Genomic DNA, 22,313 nt, shown 5'->3' with positions numbered 1-22,313 from the left:
AATGTCCCCAATGTGATTTGAATGTGTTGAAATAAGTGAATTTCAAACTGGAACAACAAAAATGTGAAATGTTGAATCTGCCATTAAGAATGAATGGGGAAAAAAATGCCACAAAATCGTGAATTTTGTGAAAACGGAAAATTTTTCGAACAAAAAAAATGTAAGCAGCCGTGTCATGAATATTTGGAATAAGTGAAAAGTGGAACGGAGTGAATCGGTTGAAGTATGTGGAAGGAGTTAAGCGTCAAAAAAGTGAGCGGAATAAGTAGAATAATAATAATAACTAGAATTTGCAATTCCTGAAGAAATTGCGTGTGAAGGTGAAGAGGTTGAATAAATACTTGGGGAATGTTGCAGAATGATGTTGAAAAGAGTTGAATCGGTTGAAAAATGTAGAAATTACAAGGGAAAAAGGAAATTTGGGAAAATTGGGTGTGAATTTCAAAATTGAAAATTTGGAATTTTGGGTAAGTGGGAAGTTGTGGAATAGGTAGGAAAATGATGAACAGTTGAAAGGTGGAATGGGTTGAATAAGTTGAAAATGTAGAAATTAGAGTAGAAAAACAAAATTGTAGAGAATTTTTGGTAAGTGGGAAGTTGTGGAATAGGAAGGCAAAAGAGGAACAGTTGAAAGTTGGAACGAGTTGAATCGGTTAAAAAATGTAGAAGTTAGAGCAAATCTTGAATCCTAATAGAGAATGAATGGGAATTAAAAGAAAAAAAAATTGCACCAAAAGTTTCTGAAATTTGGAACAAAAGGAAAAAAACGGCTTCAGGAGGTTCACTTTTGGGGTTAAAATGTTGAAATGGGTTTAATCGGGCAAAATTTGCAAAAGTTAGCGCAAATGTAGGTAATTAGGGCACTTAATGTTGAAATATGGTCATTTCCGGTTTGATTTGGGTCACTTCCGGTTTGATTAGAGGCACTTCCGGTCTAGCTGAGGTCACTTCCGGTTTATTTGGGGTCACTTCCGGTTTGAAAAGGTCACTTCCGGTTGAAAAAGGTCACTTCCGGTTCGATTTGGGGTCACTTCCGGTTTGATTTGGGGTCACTTCCGGTTTACCTAAGGTCACTTCCGGTTCATTTGGGGTCAATTCCGGTTTGATTTGGGGCACTTCCAGTTCATTCCGGGTTCATTGGGGCACTTCAGGGTCAATCCAAGATGGCCGCCACTCTGGAAGTGGGGGTCAAGGGTTGAATTGTGGAAGTGGGGGTGAAGGGGGTGAATATGGTAAGCATAAGGTGAACAAAGTGAATAAAGTTGGAATGGGTTGAATCGGTTGAAAAATGTAGAAATTAGAAGGGAAAAACTAAATTTTGGGAAAATTTGGTGTGAATTTCAAAATTGAAAATTTGGAAATTTTGCTAAGTGGGAAGGTGTGGAATAGGTAGGCAAAAGATGAACAGTTGAAAGTTGGAACGAGTTGAATCGGTGGAAAAATGTAGAAACTAGAAGTGAAAAACTAAATTTTGTGAAATTTTGCTAAATTTTGTGCAAATTTTAAAAGTGAAAACGTGAAATTTTTGAATTTGGCAAGTTTGGGAATGTCCCCAATGTGATTTGAATGTGTTGAAATAAGTGAATTTCAAACTGGAACAACAAAAATGTGAAATGTTGAATCTGCCATTAAGAATGAATGGGGAAAAAAATGCCACAAAATCGTGAATTTTGTGAAAACGGAAAATTTTTCGAACAAAAAAAATGTAAGCAGCCGTGTCATGAATATTTGGAATAAGTGAAAAGTGGAACGGAGTGAATCGGTTGAAGTATGTGGAAGGAGTTAAGCGTCAAAAAAGTGAGCGGAATAAGTAGAATAATAATAATAATAACTAGAATTTGCAATTCCTGAAGAAATTGCGTGTGAAGGTGAAGAGGTTGAATAAATACTTGGGGAATGTTGCAGAATGATGTTGAAAAGAGTTGAATCGGTTGAAAAATGTAGAAATTACAAGGGAAAAAGGAAATTTGGGAAAATTGGGTGTGAATTTCAAAATTGAAAATTTGGAATTTTGGGTAAGTGGGAAGTTGTGGAATAGGTAGGAAAATGATGAACAGTTGAAAGGTGGAATGGGTTGAATAAGTTGAAAATGTAGAAATTAGAGTAGAAAAACAAAATTGTAGATAATTTTTGGTAAGTGGGAAGTTGTGGAATAGGAAGGCAAAAGAGGAACAGTTGAAAGTTGGAACGAGTTGAATCGGTTAAAAAATGTAGAAGTTAGAGCAAATCTTGAATCCTAATAGAGAATGAATGGGAATTAAAAGAAAAAAAATTGCACCAAAAGTTTCTGAAATTTGGAACAAAAGGAAAAAAACGGCTTCAGGAGGTTCACTTTTGGGGTTAAAATGTTGAAATGGGTTTAATCGGGCAAAATTTGCAAAAGTTAGCGCAAATGTAAGTAATTAGGGCACTTAATGTTGAAATATGGTCACTTCCGGTTTGATTTGGGTCACTTCCGGTTTGATTAGAGGCACTTCCGGTCTAGCTGAGGTCACTTCCGGTTTATTTGGGGTCACTTCCGGTTTAAAAAGGTCACTTCCGGTTGAAAAAGGTCACTTCCGGTTTGATTTGGGGTCACTTCCGGTTTGATTTGGGGACCCTTCCGGTTTTAAAAGGTCACTTCCAGTTTGATTTGGGGTCACTTCCGATTTACCTAAGGTCACTTCCGGTTCATTTGGGGTCACTTCCAGTTTGATTTGGGTCACTTCCGGTCTATTTGAGTCACTTCCGGTTTGAATAGAGGCACTTCCGGTCTAGCTGAGGTCACTTCCGGTTTATTTGTGGTCACTTCCGGTTTAAAAAGGTCACTTCCGGTTTAAAAAGGTCACTTCCGGTTTGATTTGGGGTCACTTCCGGTTTACCTGAGGTCACTTCCGGTTCATTTGGGGTCACTTCCGGTTTGATTTGGGTCACTTCCGGTCTCTTTAGGTCACTTTCGGTTTGATTAGAGGCACTTCCGGTCTATTTAGGTCACTTCCGGTTTGATTAGAGGCACTTCCGGTCTAGCCGAGGTCACTTCCGGTTTATTTGGGGTCACTTCCGGTTTAAAAAGGTCACTTCCGGTTTGATTTGGGGTCACTTCCGGTTTGATTTGGGGTCACTTCCGGTTTACCTGAGGTCACTTCCGGTTCATTCGGGGTCAATTCCGGTTTGATTTGGGGCACTTCCGGTTCATTCCGAGTTCATTGGGGCACTTCAGGGTCAATCCAAGATGTCCGCCACTCTGGAAGTGGGGGTCAAGGGTTGAATTGTGGAAGTGGGGGTGAAGGGGGTGAATATGGTAAGCATAAGGTGAACAAAGGGAATGAAGTTGGAATGAGTTGAATCGGTTGAAAAATGTAGAAATTAGAAGGGAAAAACTAAATTTTTGGAAAATTTGGTGTGAATTTCAAAATTGAAAATTTGGAAATTTTGGTAAGTGGGAAGGTGTGGAATAGGTAGGCAAAAGATGAACAGTTGAAAGTTGGAACGAGTTGAATCGGTGGAAAAATGTAGAAATTAGAAGTGAAAAACTAAATTTTGTGAAATTTTGCAAAATTTTGTGCAAATTTTAAATGTGAAAACGTGAAATTTTTGAATTTGGCAAGTTTGGGAATGTCCCCAATGTGATTTGAATGTGTTGAAATAAGTGAATTTCAAACTGGAACAACAAAAACGTGAAATGTTGAATCTGCCATTAAGAATGAATGGGGAAAAAAATGCCACAAAATCGTGAATTTTGTGAAAACGGAAAATTTTTTGAACGAAAAAAATGTAAGCAGCCGTGTCATGAATATTTGGAATCAGTGAAAAGTGGAACGGAGTGAATCGGTTGAAGTATGTGGAAGTAGTTAAGCGTCAAAAAAGTGAGCGGAATAAGTAGAATAATAATAATAAAGGACAGCAATAACAATAGTGTGAAGGTCTTCACCTTCACACTAACTAGAATTTACAATTCCTGAAGAAATTGCGTGTGAAGGTGAAGAGGTTGAATAAATACTTGGGGAATGTTGCAGAATGATGTTGAAAAGAGTTGAATCGGTTGAAAAATGTAGAAATTACAAGGGAAAAAGGAAATTTGGGAAAATTGGGTGTGAATTTCAAAATTGAAAATTTGGAATTTTGGGTAAGTGGGAAGTTGTGGAATAGGTAGGAAAATGATGAACAGTTGAAAGGTGGAATGGGTTGAATAAGTTGAAAATGTAGAAATTAGAGTAGAAAAACAAAATTGTAGAGAATTTTTGGTAAGTGGGAAGTTGTGGAATAGGAAGGCAAAAGAGGAACAGTTGAAAGTTGGAACGAGTTGAATCGGTTAAAAAATGTAGAAGTTAGAGCAAATCTTGAATCCTAATAGAGAATGAATGGGAATTAAAAGAAAAAAAAATTGCACCAAAAGTTTCTGAAATTTGGAACAAAAGGAAAGAAACGGCTTCAGGAGGTTCGCTTTTGGGGTTAAAATGTTGAAATGGGTTTAATCGGGCAAAATTTGCAAAAGTTAGCGCAAATGTAGGTATTTAGGGCACTTAATGTTGAAATATGGTCATTTCCGGTTTGATTTGGGTCACTTCCGGTTTGATTAGAGGCACTTCCGGTCCAGCTGAGGTCACTTCCGGTTTATTTGGGGTCACTTCCGGTTTGAAAAGGTCACTTCCGGTTTAAAAAGGTCACTTCCGGTTTGATTTGGGGTCACTTCCGGTTTACCTGAGGTCACTTCCGGTTCATTTGGGGTCACTTCCGGTTTGATTTGGGTCACTTCCGGTCTATTTAGGTCACTTCCGGTTTGATTAGAGGCACTTCCGGTCTATTTAGGTCACTTCCGGTTTGATTAGAGGCACTTCCGGTCTAGCTGAGGTCACTTCCGGTTTATTTGGGGTCACTTCCGGTTTAAAAAGGTCACTTCCGGTTTGATTTGGGGTCACTTCCGGTTTGATTTGGGGTCACTTCCGGTTTACCTGAGGTCACTTCCGGTTCATTTGGGGTCAATTCCGGTTTGATTTGGGGCACTTCCAGTTCATTCCGGGTTCATTGGGGCACTTCAGGGTCAATCCAAGATGGCCGCCACTCTGTGGGGGTCAAGGGTTGAATTGTGGAAGTGGGGGTGAAGGGGGTGAATATGGTAAGCATAAGGTGAACAAAGTGAATAAAGTTGGAATGGGTTGAATCGGTTGAAAAATGTAGAAATTAGAAGGGAAAAACTAAATTTTGGGAAAATTTGGTGTGAATTTCAAAATTGAAAATTTGGAAATTTTGCTAAGTGGGAAGGTGTGGAATAGGTAGGCAAAAGATGAACAGTTGAAAGTTGGAACGAGTTGAATCAGTGGAAAAATGTAGAAACTAGAAGTGAAAAACTAAATTTTGTGAAATTTTGCAAAATTTTGTGCAAATTTTAAAAGTGAAAACGTGAAATTTTTGAATTTGGCAAGTTTGGGAATGTCCCCAATGTGATTTGAATGTGTTGAAATAAGTGAATTTCAAACTGGAACAACAAAAATGTGAAATGTTGAATCTGCCATTAAGAATGAATGGGGAAAAAAATGCCACAAAATCGTGAATTTTGTGAAAACGGAAAATTTTTCGAACAAAAAAAATGTAAGCAGCCGTGTCATGAATATTTGGAATAAGTGAAAAGTGGAACGGAGTGAATCGGTTGAAGTATGTGGAAGGAGTTAAGCGTCAAAAAAGTGAGCGGAATAAGTAGAATAATAATAATAACTAGAATTGCAATTTCTGGAGAAATTGCGTGTGAAGGCGAAGACCTTCGCACTATTGTTATTCTACTTTAAGCGGGAAGAATAAAAAGGAAATTAAATTATTATAAAATAAATGGGAAAATGACAAAAGTTATAAATGATAAATGATAAAAATGATAAGCGGGAAGAATAAAAAGGAAATTAAATTATTATAAAATAAATGGGAAAATGACAAAAGTAACAAATGATAAATGATAAACGGGAAGAATATAAAGGAAATTAAATTATTTATACAATAAATGGGAAAATGACGAGAGTTACAAATGATAAGCGGGAAGAATAAAAAGGTTATTATTAAAATAAATGGTAAAATGACAAGTTACAAATCATAAGCGTAAAAAATATGAAGCAGTGAATAAAAAGGAAATAAAACTATACCCACAGTAGGAATCGAACTCACACGGGGAACCGGCTAGAGTCAAGAAGTGCCTGCGTTACCATCTGAGCTAATTGGTTTTCTTTTTTAAAGTGGTGGAATTCGCTTAATGTGATGAATGTTCATGTTGAATGCGCCATTAAGAATGAATGCGTAATTTTACACCACAAATGTACTAATTATGCAAAAACGATAAATGTTTATGACGAAAAAAACTGCAGCCAGTGTCGTGTGAGTTTGTGTAATGGTGAGACGCCCAATGTGACACATGTAAAATTCGAACCCACGCAGGGAAATGGCTCGTGTTGAAACTGCCATTAAGAATGAATGGGGAATTATAAGTCACAAATTTGCTAATTACACAAAAACGGTAAATGTTATCAACAAAAAAAATGGTAGCAAGCATGCCATGAATTTTTGGAATGTGTGAAAGTTTGAACGGGGTGAATCGGTTGAAGCATGTAGGACTAGTTAGATGCCAAAAAAGCGGGCGGAATAAGTTGTTTAATAATAATAATAATAATAATAATAATAATAATAAAGTAGAATAACAATGTGTGAAGGCCTTCGCCTTCACACAATAATAATAATAAAGGACAGCAATAACAATAGTGTGAAGGTCTTCACCTTCACACTAATAATAATAATAATAATAATAAAGGACAGCAATAACAATAGTGTGAAGGTCTTCACCTTCACACTAATAAAGGACAGCAATAACAATAGTGTGAAGGTCTTCACCTTCACACTAATAATAATAATAATAATAATAATAATAATAATAATAAAGGACAGCAATAACAATAGTGTGAAGGTCTTCACCTTCACACTAACTAGAATTGCAATTTCTGGAGAAATTGCGTGTGAAGGCGAAGACCTTCGCACTATTGTTATTCTACTTTTTTCGAAATGAAAGAAAGGAAAAATGAAAAAGAGAAATAAATGATGAATAAAATAAATGGGAAAATGATGAGAGTCACAAATGATAAACGTACATAATAAGCGGGAAGAATAAAAAGGAAATTAAATTATTATAAAATAAATGGGAAAATGACAAAAGTTACAAATGATAAACGTTAAAAATGATAATCGGGAAGAATATAAAGGAAATTAAATTATTATAAAATAAATGGGAAAATGACAAAAGTTACAAATGATAAACGTTATAAATGATAAGCGGGAAGAATAAAAAGGAAAATAAATTATTAAAATAAATGGTAAAATGACAAGTTACAAATCATAAGCGTAAAAAATATGAAGCAGTGAATAAAAAGGAAAAAAAACATTACCCACAGTTGGAATCGAACTCACACGGGGAAGCGGCTAGAGTTAAGAAGTGCCCGCTTTACAAACTGAGCTAATTGATTTTCTTTTTAAAAGTGGTGGAATTCGCTTAATGTGATGAATGTTCATGTTGAATGCACCATTAAGAATGAATGCGTAATTTTACACCACAAATGTACTAATTATGCAAACACGATAAATGTTTATGACAAAAAAACTGCAGCCAGTGTCGTGTGAGTTTGTGTAATGGTGAGACGCCCAATGTGACACATGTAAAATTCGAACCCACGCAGGGAAATGGCTCGTGTTGAAATGCCATTAAGAATGAATGGGGATTTAAAAGTCACAAATTTGCTAATTACACAAAAACGGTAAATGTTATCAACAAAAAAAATGGTAGCAAGCATGACGTGAATATTTGGAATGTGTGAAAGTTTGAACGGGGTGAATCGGTTGAAGCATGTAGGACTAGTTAGGTGCCAAAAAAGTGGGAGGAATAAGTTGAATAATAATAATAATAACTAGAATTGCAATTTCTGGAGAAATTGCGTGTGAAGGCGAAGACCTTCGCACTATTGTTATTCTACTTTTTTCGAAATGAAAGAAAGGAAAAATGAAAAAGGGAAATAAATGATGAATAAAATAAATGGGAAAATGATGAGAGTTACAAATGATAAACATTAATAATAAGCGGGAAGAATAAAAAGGAAATTAAATTATTATAAAATAAATGGGAAAATGACAAAAGTTACAAATGATAAACGTTAAAAATGATAATCGGGAAGAATATAAAGGAAATTAAATTATTATAACATAAATGGGAAAATGACAAAAGTTACAAATGATAAACGTTATAAATGATAAGCGGGAAGAATAAAAAGGAAAATAAATTAATATTAAAATAAATGGTAAAATGACAAGTTACAAATCATAAGCGTAAAAAATATGAAGCAGTGAATAAAAAGGAAAAAAAACATTACCCATAGTTGGAATCGAACTCACTCGGGGATGCGGCTAGAGTTAAGAAGTGCCCGCGTTACAAACTGAGCTAATCAGTTTCCTTTTGTGGAACGGTAGAATTTGCTTAATGTGATGAATGTTCATGTTGAATGCGCCATTAAGAATGAATGCGTAATTTTATACCACAAATGTACTAATTATGCAAGAATGACAAATGTTTATAACGAAAAAAACTGCAGCCAGTGTCGTGTGAGTTTGTGTAATGGTGAGACGCCCAATGTGACACATGTAAAATTCGAACCCACGCGGGAAAATGGCTCGTGTTGAAATCCCCATTAAGAATGAATGGGGATTTAAAAGTCACAAATTTGCTAATTACACAAAAACGGTAAATGTTATCAACAAAAAAAATGGTAGCAAGCATGACATGAATATTTGGAATGTGTGAAAGTTTGAACGGGGTGAATCGGTTGAAGCATGTAGGACTAGTTAGGTGCCAAAAAAGTGGGCGGAATAAGTTGTTTAATAATAATAATAATAATAATAATAATAATAAAGTAGAATAACAATGTGTGAAGGCCTTCGCCTTCACACAATAATAATAATAATAATAATAATAATAAAGTAGAATAACAATGTGTGAAGGCCTTCGCCTTCACACAATAATAATAATAATAATAATAATAAAGTAGAATAACAATGTGTGAAGGCCTTCGCCTTCACACAATAATAATAATAATAAAGTAGAATAACAATGTGTGAAGGCCTTCGCCTTCACACAATAATAACTAGAATTGCAATTTCTGGAGAAATTGCGTGTGAAGGCGAAGACCTTCGCACTATTGTTATTCTACTTTAAGCGGGAAGAATAAAAAGGAAATTAAATTATTATAAAATAAATGGGAAAATGACAAAAGTTATAAATGATAAATGATAAAAATGATAAGCGGGAAGAATATAAAGGAAATTAAATTATTTATACAATAAATGGGAAAATGACGAGAGTTACAAATGATAAGCGGGAAGAATAAAAAGGTTATTATTAAAATAAATGGTAAAATGACAAGTTACAAATCATAAGCGTAAAAAATAAGAAGCAGTGAATAAAAAGGAAAAAAAACAGTACCCACAGTTGGAATCGAACTCACACAGGGACATGTCTAGAGTTAAGAAGTGCCCACGTTACCACCTGAGCTAATTGGTTTTCTCTTTTAAGGTGGTGAAATTCGCTTAATGTGATGAATGTTCATGTTGAATACGCCATTAAGAATGAATGTGTAATTTTGCACCACAAATGTACTAATTATGCAAAAACGATAAATGTTTATGACGAAAAAAACCGCAGCCAGTGTCGTGTGAGTTTGTGTAATGGTGAGACGCCCAATGTGACACATGTAAAATTCGAACCCACGCAGGGAAATGGCTCGTGTTGAAACTGCCATTAAGAATGAATGGGGAATTATAAGTCACAAATTTGCTAATTACACAAAAACGGTAAACGTTAAGAACAAAAAAAATGGTAGCAAGCATGACATGAATTTTTGGAATGTGTGAAAGTTTGAACGGGGTGAATCGGTTGAAGCATGTAGGACTAGTTAGGTGCCAAAAAAGTGGGCGGAATAAGTTGTTTAATAATAATAATAACTAGAATTGCAATTTCTGGAGAAATTGCGTGTGAAGGCGAAGACCTTCGCACTATTGTTATTCTACTTTAAGCGGGAAGAATAAAAAGGAAATTAAATTATTATAAAATAAATGGGAAAATGACAAAAGTTATAAATGATAAATGATAAAAATGATAAGCGGGAAGAATATAAAGGAAATTAAATTATTTATACAATAAATGGGAAAATGACGAGAGTTACAAATGATAAGCGGGAAGAATAAAAAGGTTATTATTAAAATAAATGGTAAAATGACAAGTTACAAATCATAAGCGTAAAAAATAAGAAGCAGTGAATAAAAAGGAAAAAAAAACAGTACCCACAGTTGGAATCGAACTCACACAGGGACATGTCTAGAGTTAAGAAGTGCCCACGTTACCACCTGAGCTAATTGGTTTTCTCTTTTAAGGTGGTGGAATTCGCTTAATGTGATAAATGTTCATGTTGAATACGCCATTAAGAATGAATGTGTAATTTTGCACCACAAATGTACTAATTATGCAAAAACGATAAATGTTTATGACGAAAAAAACTGCAGCCAGTGTCGTGTGAGTTTGTGTAATGGTGAGACGCCCAATGTGACACATGTAAAATTCGAACCCACGCAGGGAAATGGCTCGTGTTGAAACTGCCATTAAGAATGAATGGGGAATTATAAGTCACAAATTTGCTAATTACACAAAAACGGTAAACGTTAAGAACAAAAAAAATGGTAGCAAGCATGACATGAATTTTTGGAATGTGTGAAAGTTTGAACGGGGTGAATCGGTTGAAGCATGTAGGACTAGTTAGGTGCCAAAAAAGTGGGCGGAATAAGTTGTTTAATAATAATAATAATAATAATAATAATAATAAAGTAGAATAACAATGTGTGAAGGCCTTCGCCTTCACACAATAACTAGAATTGCAATTTCTGGAGAAATTGCGTGTGAAGGCGAAGACCTTCGCACTATTGTTATTCTACTTTATTCGAAATGAAAGAAAGGAAAAATGAAAAAGGGAAATAAATGATGATAAATGATGAATAAAATAAATGGGAAAATGACGAGAGTTACAAATGATAAACGTTAATAATAAGCGGAAAGAATAAAAAGGAAATTAAATTATTATAAAATAAATGGGAAAATGACAAAAGTTACAAATGATAAACGTTAAAAATGATAATCGGGAAGAATATAAAGGAAATTAAATTATTATAAAATAAAAGGGAAAATGACAAAAGTTACAAATGATAAACGTTATAAATGATAAGCGGGAAAATATAAAGGAAATTAAATTATTATAAAATAAATGGGAAAATGACAAAAGTTACAAATGATAAACGTTATAAATGATAAGCGGGAAAAATATAAAGGAAATTAAATTATTATAAAATAAATGGGAAAATGACGAGTTACAAATCATAAGCGTTAAAAATATTAAATATTGAATAAAAAGGAAAAAAAACATCACCCGCAGTTGGAATTGAACTCACACGGGGAAGCAGCTAGAGTTAAGAAGTGCCCGCATTACAAACTGAGCTAATTGGTTTTCTTTTTTATAGTGTTGGAATTCGCTTAATGTGATGAATGTTCATGTTGAATGCACCATTAAGAATGAATGCGTAATTTTACACCACAAATGTACTAATTATGCAAAAACGATAAATGTTTATGACGAAAAAAACTGCAGCCAGTGTCGTGTGAGTTTGTGTAATGGTGAGACGCCCAATGTGACACATGTAAAATTCGAACCCACGCAGGGAAATGGCTCGTGTTGGAATTGCCATTAAGAATGAATGGGGATTTAAAAGTCACAAATTTGCTAATTACACAAAAACGGTAAATGTTATCAACAAAAAAAATGGTAGCAAGCAAGACATGAATATTTGGAATGTGTGAAAGTTTGAACGGGGTGAATCGGTTGAAGCATGTAGGACTAGTTAGGTGCCAAAAAAGTGGGAGGAATAAGTTGAATAATAATAATAACTAGAATTGCAATTTCTGGAGAAATTGCGTGTGAAGGCGAAGACCTTCGCACTATTGTTATTCTACTTTAAGCGGGAAGAATAAAAAGGAAATTAAATTATTATAAAATAAATGGGAAAATGACAAAAGTTATAAATGATAAATGATAAAAATGATAAGCGGGAAGAATAAAAAGGTTATTATTAAAATAAATGGTAAAATGACAAGTTACAAATCATAAGCGTAAAAAATATGAAGCAGTGAATAAAAAGGAAATAAAACTATACCCACAGTAGGAATCGAACTCACACGGGGAACCGGCTAGAGTCAAGAAGTGCCTGCGTTACCATCTGAGCTAATTGGTTTTCTTTTTTAAAGTGGTGGAATTCGCTTAATGTGATGAATGTTCATGTTGAATGCGCCATTAAGAATGAATGCGTAATTTTACACCACAAATGTACTAATTATGCAAAAACGATAAATGTTTATGACGAAAAAAACTGCAGCCAGTGTCGTGTGAGTTTGTGTAATGGTGAGACGCCCAATGTGACACATGTAAAATTCGAACCCACGCAGGGAAATGGCTCGTGTTGAAACTGCCATTAAGAATGAATGGGGAATTATAAGTCACAAATTTGCTAATTACACAAAAACGGTAAATGTTATCAACAAAAAAAATGGTAGCAAGCATGCCATGAATTTTTGGAATGTGTGAAAGTTTGAATGGGGTGAATCGGTTGAAGCATGTAGGACTAGTTAGATGCCAAAAAAGCGGGCGGAATAAGTTGTTTAATAATAATAATAATAATAATAATAAAGTAGAATAACAATGTGTGAAGGCCTTCGCCTTCACACAATAACTAGAATTGCAATTTCTGGAGAAATTGCGTGTGAAGGCGAAGACCTTCGCACTATTGTTATTCTACTTTAAGCGGGAAGAATAAAAAGGAAATTAAATTATTATAAAATAAATGGGAAAATGACAAAAGTTATAAATGATAAATGATAAAAATGATAAGCGGGAAGAATAAAAAGGTTATTATTAAAATAAATGGTAAAATGACAAGTTACAAATCATAAGCGTAAAAAATATGAAGCAGTGAATAAAAAGGAAATAAAACTATACCCACAGTAGGAATCGAACTCACACGGGGAACCGGCTAGAGTCAAGAAGTGCCTGCGTTACCATCTGAGCTAATTGGTTTTCTTTTTTAAAGTGGTGGAATTCGCTTAATGTGATGAATGTTCATGTTGAAGGCGCCATTAAGAATGAATGCGTAATTTTACACCACAAATGTACTAATTATGCAAAAACGATAAATGTTTATGACGAAAAAAACTGCAGCCAGTGTCGTGTGAGTTTGTGTAATGGTGAGACGCCCAATGTGACACATGTAAAATTCGAACCCACGCAGGGAAATGGCTCGTGTTGAAACTGCCATTAAGAATGAATGGGGAATTATAAGTCACAAATTTGCTAATTACACAAAAACGGTAAATGTTATCAACAAAAAAAATGGTAGCAAGCATGCCATGAATTTTTGGAATGTGTGAAAGTTTGAACGGGGTGAATCGGTTGAAGCATGTAGGACTAGTTAGATGCCAAAAAAGCGGGCGGAATAAGTTGTTTAATAATAATAATAATAATAATAATAATAATAAAGTAGAATAACAATGTGTGAAGGCCTTCGCCTTCACACAATAATAATAATAATAATAATAATAATAATAATAAAGTAGAATAACAATGTGTGAAGGCCTTCGCCTTCACACAATAATAATAATAAAGTAGAATAACAATGTGTGAAGGCCTTCGCCTTCACACAACTAGAATTGCAATTTCTGGAGAAATTGCGTGTGAAGGCGAAGACCTTCGCACTATTGTTATTCTACTTTAAGCGGGAAGAATAAAAAGGAAATTAAATTATTATAAAATAAATGGGAAAATGACAAAAGTTATAAATGATAAATGATAAAAATGATAAGCGGGAAGAATATAAAGGAAATTAAATTATTTATACAATAAATGGGAAAATGACGAGAGTTACAAATGATAAGCGGGAAGAATAAAAAGGTTATTATTAAAATAAATGGTAAAATGACAAGTTACAAATCATAAGCGTAAAAAATAAGAAGCAGTGAATAAAAAGGAAAAAAAACAGTACCCACAGTTGGAATCGAACTCACACAGGGACATGTCTAGAGTTAAGAAGTGCCCACGTTACCACCTGAGCTAATTGGTTTTCTCTTTTAAGGTGGTGAAATTCGCTTAATGTGATGAATGTTCATGTTGAATACGCCATTAAGAATGAATGTGTAATTTTGCACCACAAATGTACTAATTATGCAAAAACGATAAATGTTTATGACGAAAAAAACCGCAGCCAGTGTCGTGTGAGTTTGTGTAATGGTGAGACGCCCAATGTGACACATGTAAAATTCGAACCCACGCAGGGAAATGGCTCGTGTTGAAACTGCCATTAAGAATGAATGGGGAATTATAAGTCACAAATTTGCTAATTACACAAAAACGGTAAACGTTAAGAACAAAAAAAATGGTAGCAAGCATGACATGAATTTTTGGAATGTGTGAAAGTTTGAACGGGGTGAATCGGTTGAAGCATGTAGGACTAGTTAGGTGCCAAAAAAGTGGGCGGAATAAGTTGTTTAATAATAATAATAATAATAATAATAATAAAGTAGAATAACAATGTGTGAAGGCCTTCGCCTTCACACAATAATAATAATAAAGTAGAATAACAATGTGTGAAGGCCTTCGCCTTCACACAACTAGAAAATGCAATTTCTGGAGAAATTGCGTGTGAAGGCGAAGACTTTGAATCACTTCTTGGCGAATGCTGGCGAATTATGCTGAAACGAGTTGAATTACTTGAGAAATGTAGAAAATAGAGGTGAAAAACGGAATTTTGGAGAATTTGGTGGAATCTCAGAATTTTGGAGAATTTGGTTGAGTTTAAAATCTTAAAATGTGGAATTTATGGCAAGTGGAAATTTGGGGAATAGGTAGGAAAAAGATGAAGAGTTGAAAGTTGGAATGAGTTGAATCGGTTGAACAATGTGAAAATTAGAGTAGAAAAACACATTTTTGGAGAATTTGGTTGAATTTCAAATTTCAAAATTTGGAATTTTTTGTAAGGGGAAGTTGTGGAATAGGTAAGCAAAAGATGAAGAGTTGAAAGTTGGAATGGGTTGAATCGGTAGAGAAATGTAGAAATGAGAGTAGAAAAACGAAATTTTGGAGAATTTGGTTGAATTTCAAATTTGGGATTTTTGGTAAGTGGGAAGTTGTGTAATACGTAGGCAAAAGATGAAGAGTTGAAAGTTGGAATGGGTTGAATCGGTTGAAAAAATGTACAAATTAGAGTCGAAAAACGGAATTTTGCAGAATTTGGTTGAATTTCAAATTTGGAATTTTTGGTAAGTGGGAAGTTGTGAAATAGGTAAGCAAAAGATGAAAAGTTGAAAGTTGGAATGGATTGAATCGGTTGCACAATGTAAAGATTAGAGTAGAAAAACAAAATGTTTGAGAATTTGGTTGAATTTCAAATTTTTAATTTTTAATTTTTGGTAAGTGGGAAGTTGTGGAATAGGTAGGCAAAAGATGAAGAGTTGAAAGTTGGAATGGGTTGAATCGGTTGAACAATGTAGAAATTACAGTAGAAAAACGAAATTTTGGAGATTTTGGTTGAATTTCAAATTTGGAATTTTTGGTAAGTCGGAAGTTGTGGAATAGGTAGGCCAAAGATGAAGAGTTGAAAGTTGGAATGGGTTGAATCGGTTGAACAATGTAGAAATTAGAGTAGAAAAACAAAATGTTGGAGAATTTGGTTGAATTTCAAATATGGCATTTTTGGTAAGTGGGAAGTTGTGGAATAGGTAGGCAAAAGATGAAGAGTTGAAAGTTGGAATGGGTTGAATCGGTTGAACAATGTAGACATTAGATTAGAAAAACGAAATTTTGGAGAATTTGGTTGAATTTCAAATTTGGAATTTTTGGTAAACGGGAAGTTGTGGAATAGGTAGGCAAAACATGTACAGTTGAAAGTTGGAATGAGTTGAATCGGTTAAAAAATGTAGAAATTAGAGTAAAAAAACAAAATTTTTGAGAATTTGGTTGAATTCCAAATTTGGAATTTTTGGTAAGTCGGAAGTTGTGGAATAGGTAGGCAAAAGATGAAGAGTTGAAAGTTGGAATGGGTTGAATCGGTTGAACAATGTAGAAATTAGAGTAGAAAAACAAAATGTTGGAGAATTTGGTTGAATTTCAAATATGGAATTTTTGGTAAGTGGGAAGTTGTGGAATAGGTAGGCAAAAGATGAAGAGTTGAAAGTTGGAATGAGTTTAATCGGTTGAAAAATGTAGAAATTAGAGTAGAAAAACAAAATTTTTGAGAATTTGGTTGAATTCCAAATTTGAAAATTTGGAATTTTTCATAAGTTGGAAGTTGTGGAATAGTTAGAAAAAGATGAACAGTTGAAAGTTGGAATGGGTTGAATCGGTTGAAAAACGTAAAAGTTAGAGTGGAAAAACGAATTTTTGGAGAATTTGGTTGAATTTCAAATTTGGAATTTTTGGTAAGTGGGAAGTTGTGGAATAGGTAGGCAAAAGATGAACAGTTGAAAGTTGGAATGAGTTGAATCGGTTGAACAATGTAGAAAAAAGTGGAATGATGTAAATGTGTAATGTCGAATCTGCCATTAAGAATGAATGGGGAAAAATTTGTCGTAAGTTCGCGAATTTTGCGAAATCGGAAAATTTTCGGAACGAGAAAAATGGAAGCGCTCATCTCGTGAATATTTGGAACACGTCAAAAGTGGAACGGAGTGAATCGGATGAACTATGTAGAAGAAGAAGCGGGACAAAAAAGTGTGGAGAATAAAATAGAAGAATAATAACTAGAAAATGCAATTTCTGGAGAAATTGCGTGTGAAGGCGAAGACTTTGAATCACTTCTTGGGGAATGATGCCGAATGATGTTGAAATGAGTTGAATTTCTTGAGAAATGTGGAAAATAGAAGTGTAATACTAAATTTTTGAGAATATGGTTGAATTTCAAATTTGATTTTTGGAATTTTTGGTAAGTGGAAAGTTGTGGAATAGGCAGGCAAAGGATGAACAGTTGAATGTTGGAACGGGTTGAATCGGTTAAAAAATGTAGAAGTGAGAGCAAATGTTGAATCCCCATAGAGAATGAATGGGAATTAAAAGAAAAAGCAATTGCGCCAAAATATTTTGAAATTTGGAACAAAACGTAAAAAAACAGCTTCAGGAGGTTCACTTTTGGGGTTAAAATGTTGAAACGGGTTCAATCGGACAAAAAATGCAAAAGTTAGCGCCTAATGTAGCTATTTATGACAGTTAATGTTGAAATAAGTTCACTTCCGGGTTGATTTGGGTCACTTCCGGTCTATTTGGGTCACTTCCGGTCTGATTAGAGGCACTTCCGGTCCAGCTGAGGTCACTTCCGGTTTATTTGGGGCCACTTCCGGTTTAAAAAGGTCACTTCCGGTTTAAAAAGGTCACTTCCGGTTTGATTTGGGGTCACTTCCGGTTTACCTAAGGTCACTTCCTGTTTACCTAAGGTCACTTCCGGTTCGATTTGGGGCACTTCCGGTTCATTCTAGGGTCATTGGGAGCACTTCAGGGTCAATCCAAGATGGCTGCCACACTGGAAGTGGGGGTCAAGGGTTGAATTGTGTAAGCATAGTGGAAGTGGGGGTGAAGGGGGTGAATATGGTAAGGATGAGGTGACCAAAGTGAATAAAGTTGGAATGGGTTGAATCGGTTGAAAAATGTAGAAATTAGAGTAGAAAAACCAAATTTTGTAGAATTTGGTTGAATTTCAAAATTGAAAATTTGGAAATTTTGGTAAGTGGGAAGGTGTGGAATAGGTAGGCAAAAGATGAACAGTTGAAAGTTGGAATGGGTTGAATCGGTTGAAAAACGTAGAAGTTAGAGTAGAAAAACGAAATTTTGGAGAATTTGGTTGAATTTCAAATTTGAAATTTTGGAATTTTTGGTAGGTGAGAAGTTGTGGAATAGGCAGGCAAAAGATGAACAGTTGAAAGTTGGAATGGGTTGAATCGGTTGAAAAATGTAGAAGTTAGAGTAGAAAAACGAAATTACGAAGAACTTGGTTGAATTTCAAATTTGAAAATTTGGAATTTTTTTGTAAGTGGGAAGTTGTGGAATAGGTAGGCAAAAGATGAACAGTTGGAAGTTGGAACGGGTTGAATCGGTCGAAAAATGTAGAAATTAGAGGTGAAAAACGAAATTTCGTGAAATTTTGTCGGAATTTTTAACGAGAAAACGTGAAATTTTTGAATTTGGGAATTTTGGGAATGTCGAGAATCATTCCGAATGTGGTTTGAATGTGCTGAATGAGGTGAATGTAAAAGGGGAATGACGTAAATGTGAAATGTCGAATCTGCCATCGAGAATGAATGGGGAAATATTTGTCGTAAATTCGCGAATTTTGCGAAATCGGAAAATTTTCGGAACGAGAAAAATGGAAGCGCTCATCTCGTGAATATTTGGAATACGTCAAAAGTGGAACGGAGTGAATCGGATGAATTATGTGGAAGAAGAAGCGGGACAAAAAAGTGGCGGGAATAAAATAGAAGAATAATAATAACTAGAAAATGCAATTTCTGGAGAAATTGCGTGTGAAGGCGAAGACTTTGAATCACTTCTTGGGGAATGATGGCGAATGATGTTGAAATGAGTTGAATTTCTTGAGAAATGTGGAAAATAGAAGTGTAATACTAAATTTTGGAGAATTTGGTTGAATTTCAAATTTGAAGTTTGGAATTTGTGGTAAGTGGGAGGTTGTGGAATAGGTAGGCAAAAGATGAACAGTTGAATGTTGGAACGGGTTGAATCGGTTAAAAAATGTAGACGTGAGAGCAAATGTTGAATCTCCATAGAGAATGAATGGGAATTAAAAGAAAAAGCAATTGCGCCAAAATATTTTGAAATTTGGAACAAAACGAAAATAAATAGCTTCAGGAGGTTCACTTTTGGAGTTAAAATGTTGAAATGGGTTCAATCGGACAAAAAATGCAAAAGTTAGCAACTAATGTAGCTATTTAGGGCAGTTAATGTTGAAATAAGGTCACTTCCGGGGTGATTTGGGTCACTTCCGGTCTATTTGGGTCACTTCCGGTTTGAGTAGAGGCACTCCCGGTCTAGCCGAGGTCACTTCCGGTTTATTTGGGGTCACTTCCGGTTTAAAAAGGTCACTTCCGGTTTAAAAAGGTCACTTCCGGTTTGATTTGGGGTCACTTCCGGTTTACCTAAGGTCACTTCCTGTTTACCTAAGGTCACTTCCGGTTCGATTTGGGGCACTTCCGGTTCATTCTAGGGTCATTGGGAGCACTTCAGGGTCAATCCAAGATGGCCGCCACACTGGAAGTGGGGGTCAAGGGTTGAATTGTGTAAGCATAGTGGAAGTGGGGGTGAAGGGGGTGAATATGGTAAGGATGAGGTGACCAAAGTGAATAAAGTTGGAATGGGTTGAATCGGTTGAAAAATGTAGAAATTAGAGTAGAAAAACCAAATTTTGTAGAATTTGGTTGAATTTCAAAATTGAAAATTTGGAAATTTTGGTAAGTGGGAAGGTGTGGAATAGGTAGGCAAAAGATGAACAGTTGAAAGTTGGAATGGGTTGAATCGGTTGAAAAACGTAGAAGTTAGAGTAGAAAAACGAAATTTTGGAGAATTTGGTTGAATTTCAAATTTGAAATTTTGGAATTTTTGGTAGGTGAGAAGTTGTGGAATAGGCAGGCAAAAGATGAACAGTTGAAAGTTGGAATGGGTTGAATCGGTTGAAAAATGTAGAAGTTAGAGTAGAAAAACGAAATTACGAAGAATTTGGTTGAATTTCAAATTTGAAAATTTGGAATTTTTTTGTAAGTGGGAAGTTGTGGAATAGGTAGGCAAAAGATGAACAGTTGGAAGTTGGAACGGGTTGAATCGGTCGAAAAATGTAGAAATTAGAGGTGAAAAACGAAATTTCGTGAAATTTTGTCGGAATTTTTAACGAGAAAACGTGAAATTTTTGAATTTGGGAATTTTGGGAATGTCGAGAATCATTCCGAATGTGGTTTGAATGTGCTGAATGAGGTGAATGTAAAAGGGGAATGACGTAAATGTGAAATGTCGAATCTGCCATTGAGAATGAATGGGGAAAAATTTGTCGTAAATTCGCGAATTTTGCGAAATCGGAAAATTTTCAGAACGAGAAAAATGGAAGCGCTCATCTCGTGAATATTTGGAATACGTCAAAAGTGGAACGGAGTGAATCGGATGAATTATGTGGAAGAAGAAGCGGGACAAAAAAGTGGCGGGAATAAAATAGAAGAATAATAATAATAACTAGAAAATGCAATTTCTGGAGAAATTGCGTGTGAAGGCGAAGACTTTGAATCACTTCTTGGGGAATGCTGGCGAATTATGCTGAAACGAGTTGAATTACTTGAGAAATGTAGAAAATAGAGGTGAAAAACGGAATTTTGGAGAATTTGGTGGAATTTCAGAATTTTGGAGAATTTGGTTGAGTTTAAAATCTTAAAATGTGGAATTTATGGCAAGTGGAAATTTGGGGAATAGGTAGGAAAAAGATGAAGAGTTGAAAGTTGGAATGGGTTGAATCAGTTGAACAATGTGAATATTAGAGTAGAAAAACACATTTTTGGAGAATTTGGTTGAATTTCAAATTTCAAAATTTGGAATTTTTTGTAAGGGGAAGTTGTGGAATAGGTAAGCAAAAGATGAAGAGTTGAAAGTTGGAATGGGTTGAATCGGTAGAGGAATGTAGAAATGAGAGTAGAAAAACGAAATTTTGGAGAATTTGGTTGAATTTCAAATTTGGGATTTTTGGTAAGTGGGAAGTTGTGTAATACGTAGGCAAAAGATGAAGAGTTGAAAGTTGGAATGGGTTGAATCGGTTGAAAAATGTACAAATTAGAGTCGAAAAACGAAATTTTGCAGAATTTGGTTGAATTTCAAATTTGGAATTTTTGGTAAGTGGGAAGTTGTGAAATAGGTAAGCAAAAGATGAAAAGTTGAAAGTTGGAATGGATTGAATCGGTTGCACAATGTAAAGATTAGAGTAGAAAAACAAAATGTTTGAGAATTTGGTTGAATTTCAAATTTTTAATTTTTAATTTTTGGTAAGTGGGAAGTTGTGGAATAGGTAGGCAAAAGATGAAGAGTTGAAAGTTGGAATGGGTTGAATCGGTTGAACAATGTAGAAATTACAGTAGAAAAACGAAATTTTGGAGATTTTGGTTGAATTTCAAATTTGGAATTTTTGGTAAGTCGGAAGTTGTGGAATAGGTAGGCAAAAGATGAAGAGTTGAAAGTTGGAATGGGTTGAATCGGTTGAACAATGTAGAAATTAGAGTAGAAAAACAAAATGTTGGAGAATTTGGTTGAATTTCAAAATATGGAATTTTTGGTAAGTGGGAAGTTGTGGAATAGGTAGGCAAAAGATGAAGAGTTGAAAGTTGGAATGGGTTGAATCGGTTGAACAATGTAGGAATTAGATTAGAAAAACGAAATTTTGGAGAATTTGGTTGAATTTCAAATTTGGAATTTTTGGTAAACGGGAAGTTGTGGAATAGGTAGGCAAAACATGAACAGTTGAAAGTAGTGATGAGTTGAATCGGTTAAAAAATGTAGAAATTGGAGTAGAAAAACAACATTTTTGAGAATTTGGTTGAATTCCAAATTTGGAATTTTTGGTAAGTCGGAAGTTGTGGAATAGGTAGGCAAAAGATGAAGAGTTGAAAGTTGGAATGGGTTGAATCGGTTGAACAATGTAGAAATTAGAGTAGAAAAACAAAATGTTGGAGAATTTGGTTGAATTTCAAATATGGAATTTTTGGTAAGTGGGAAGTTGTGGAATAGGTAGGCAAAAGATGAAGAGTTGAAAGTTGGAATGGGTTGAATCGGTTGAACAATGTAGAAATTACATTAGAAAAACGAAATTCTGGAGAATTTGGTTGAATTTCAAATTTGGAATTTTTGGTAAACGGGAAGTTGTGGAATAGGTAGGCAAAACATGAACAGTTGAAAGTTGGAATGGGTTGAATCGGTTGAACAATGTAGAAATTAGATTAGAAAAACGAAATTTTGGAGAATTTGGTTGAATTTCAAATTTGGAATTTTTGGTAAACGGGAAGTTGTGGAATAGGTAGGCAAAACATGAACAGTTGAAAGTTGGAATGAGTTGAATCGGTTAAAAAATGTAGAAATTAGAGTAGAAAAACACAATTTTTGAGAATTTGGTTGAATTCCAAATTTGGAATTTTTGGTAAGTCGGAAGTT

The 22,313-nt window shown here is 34.7% G+C and overlaps 1 long non-coding RNA gene across 1 annotated transcript in view; it reads left to right on the top strand.

Moving 5' to 3' along the window:
• The first annotated feature begins 999 nt into the window (after positions 1 to 999).
• The window catches only part of LOC137840131 (uncharacterized), a 36,430-nt gene continuing 15,116 nt past the window's right edge, over positions 1,000 to 22,313 (top strand). The window contains exon 1 of the long non-coding RNA XR_011086593.1: positions 1,000 to 22,179. This is a non-coding gene — a long non-coding RNA (uncharacterized lncRNA). The remainder of the gene's footprint in view (positions 22,180 to 22,313) is intronic.

This window comes from Syngnathus scovelli, chromosome 3 (genome assembly GCF_024217435.2).
Source record: "Syngnathus scovelli strain Florida chromosome 3, RoL_Ssco_1.2, whole genome shotgun sequence".
NCBI classification, from domain to species: Eukaryota; Metazoa; Chordata; class Actinopteri; order Syngnathiformes; family Syngnathidae; genus Syngnathus; species Syngnathus scovelli.
Note: the sequence above shows the minus strand (reverse complement) of the source record. Positions and strands in the feature narration are given on the sequence as shown.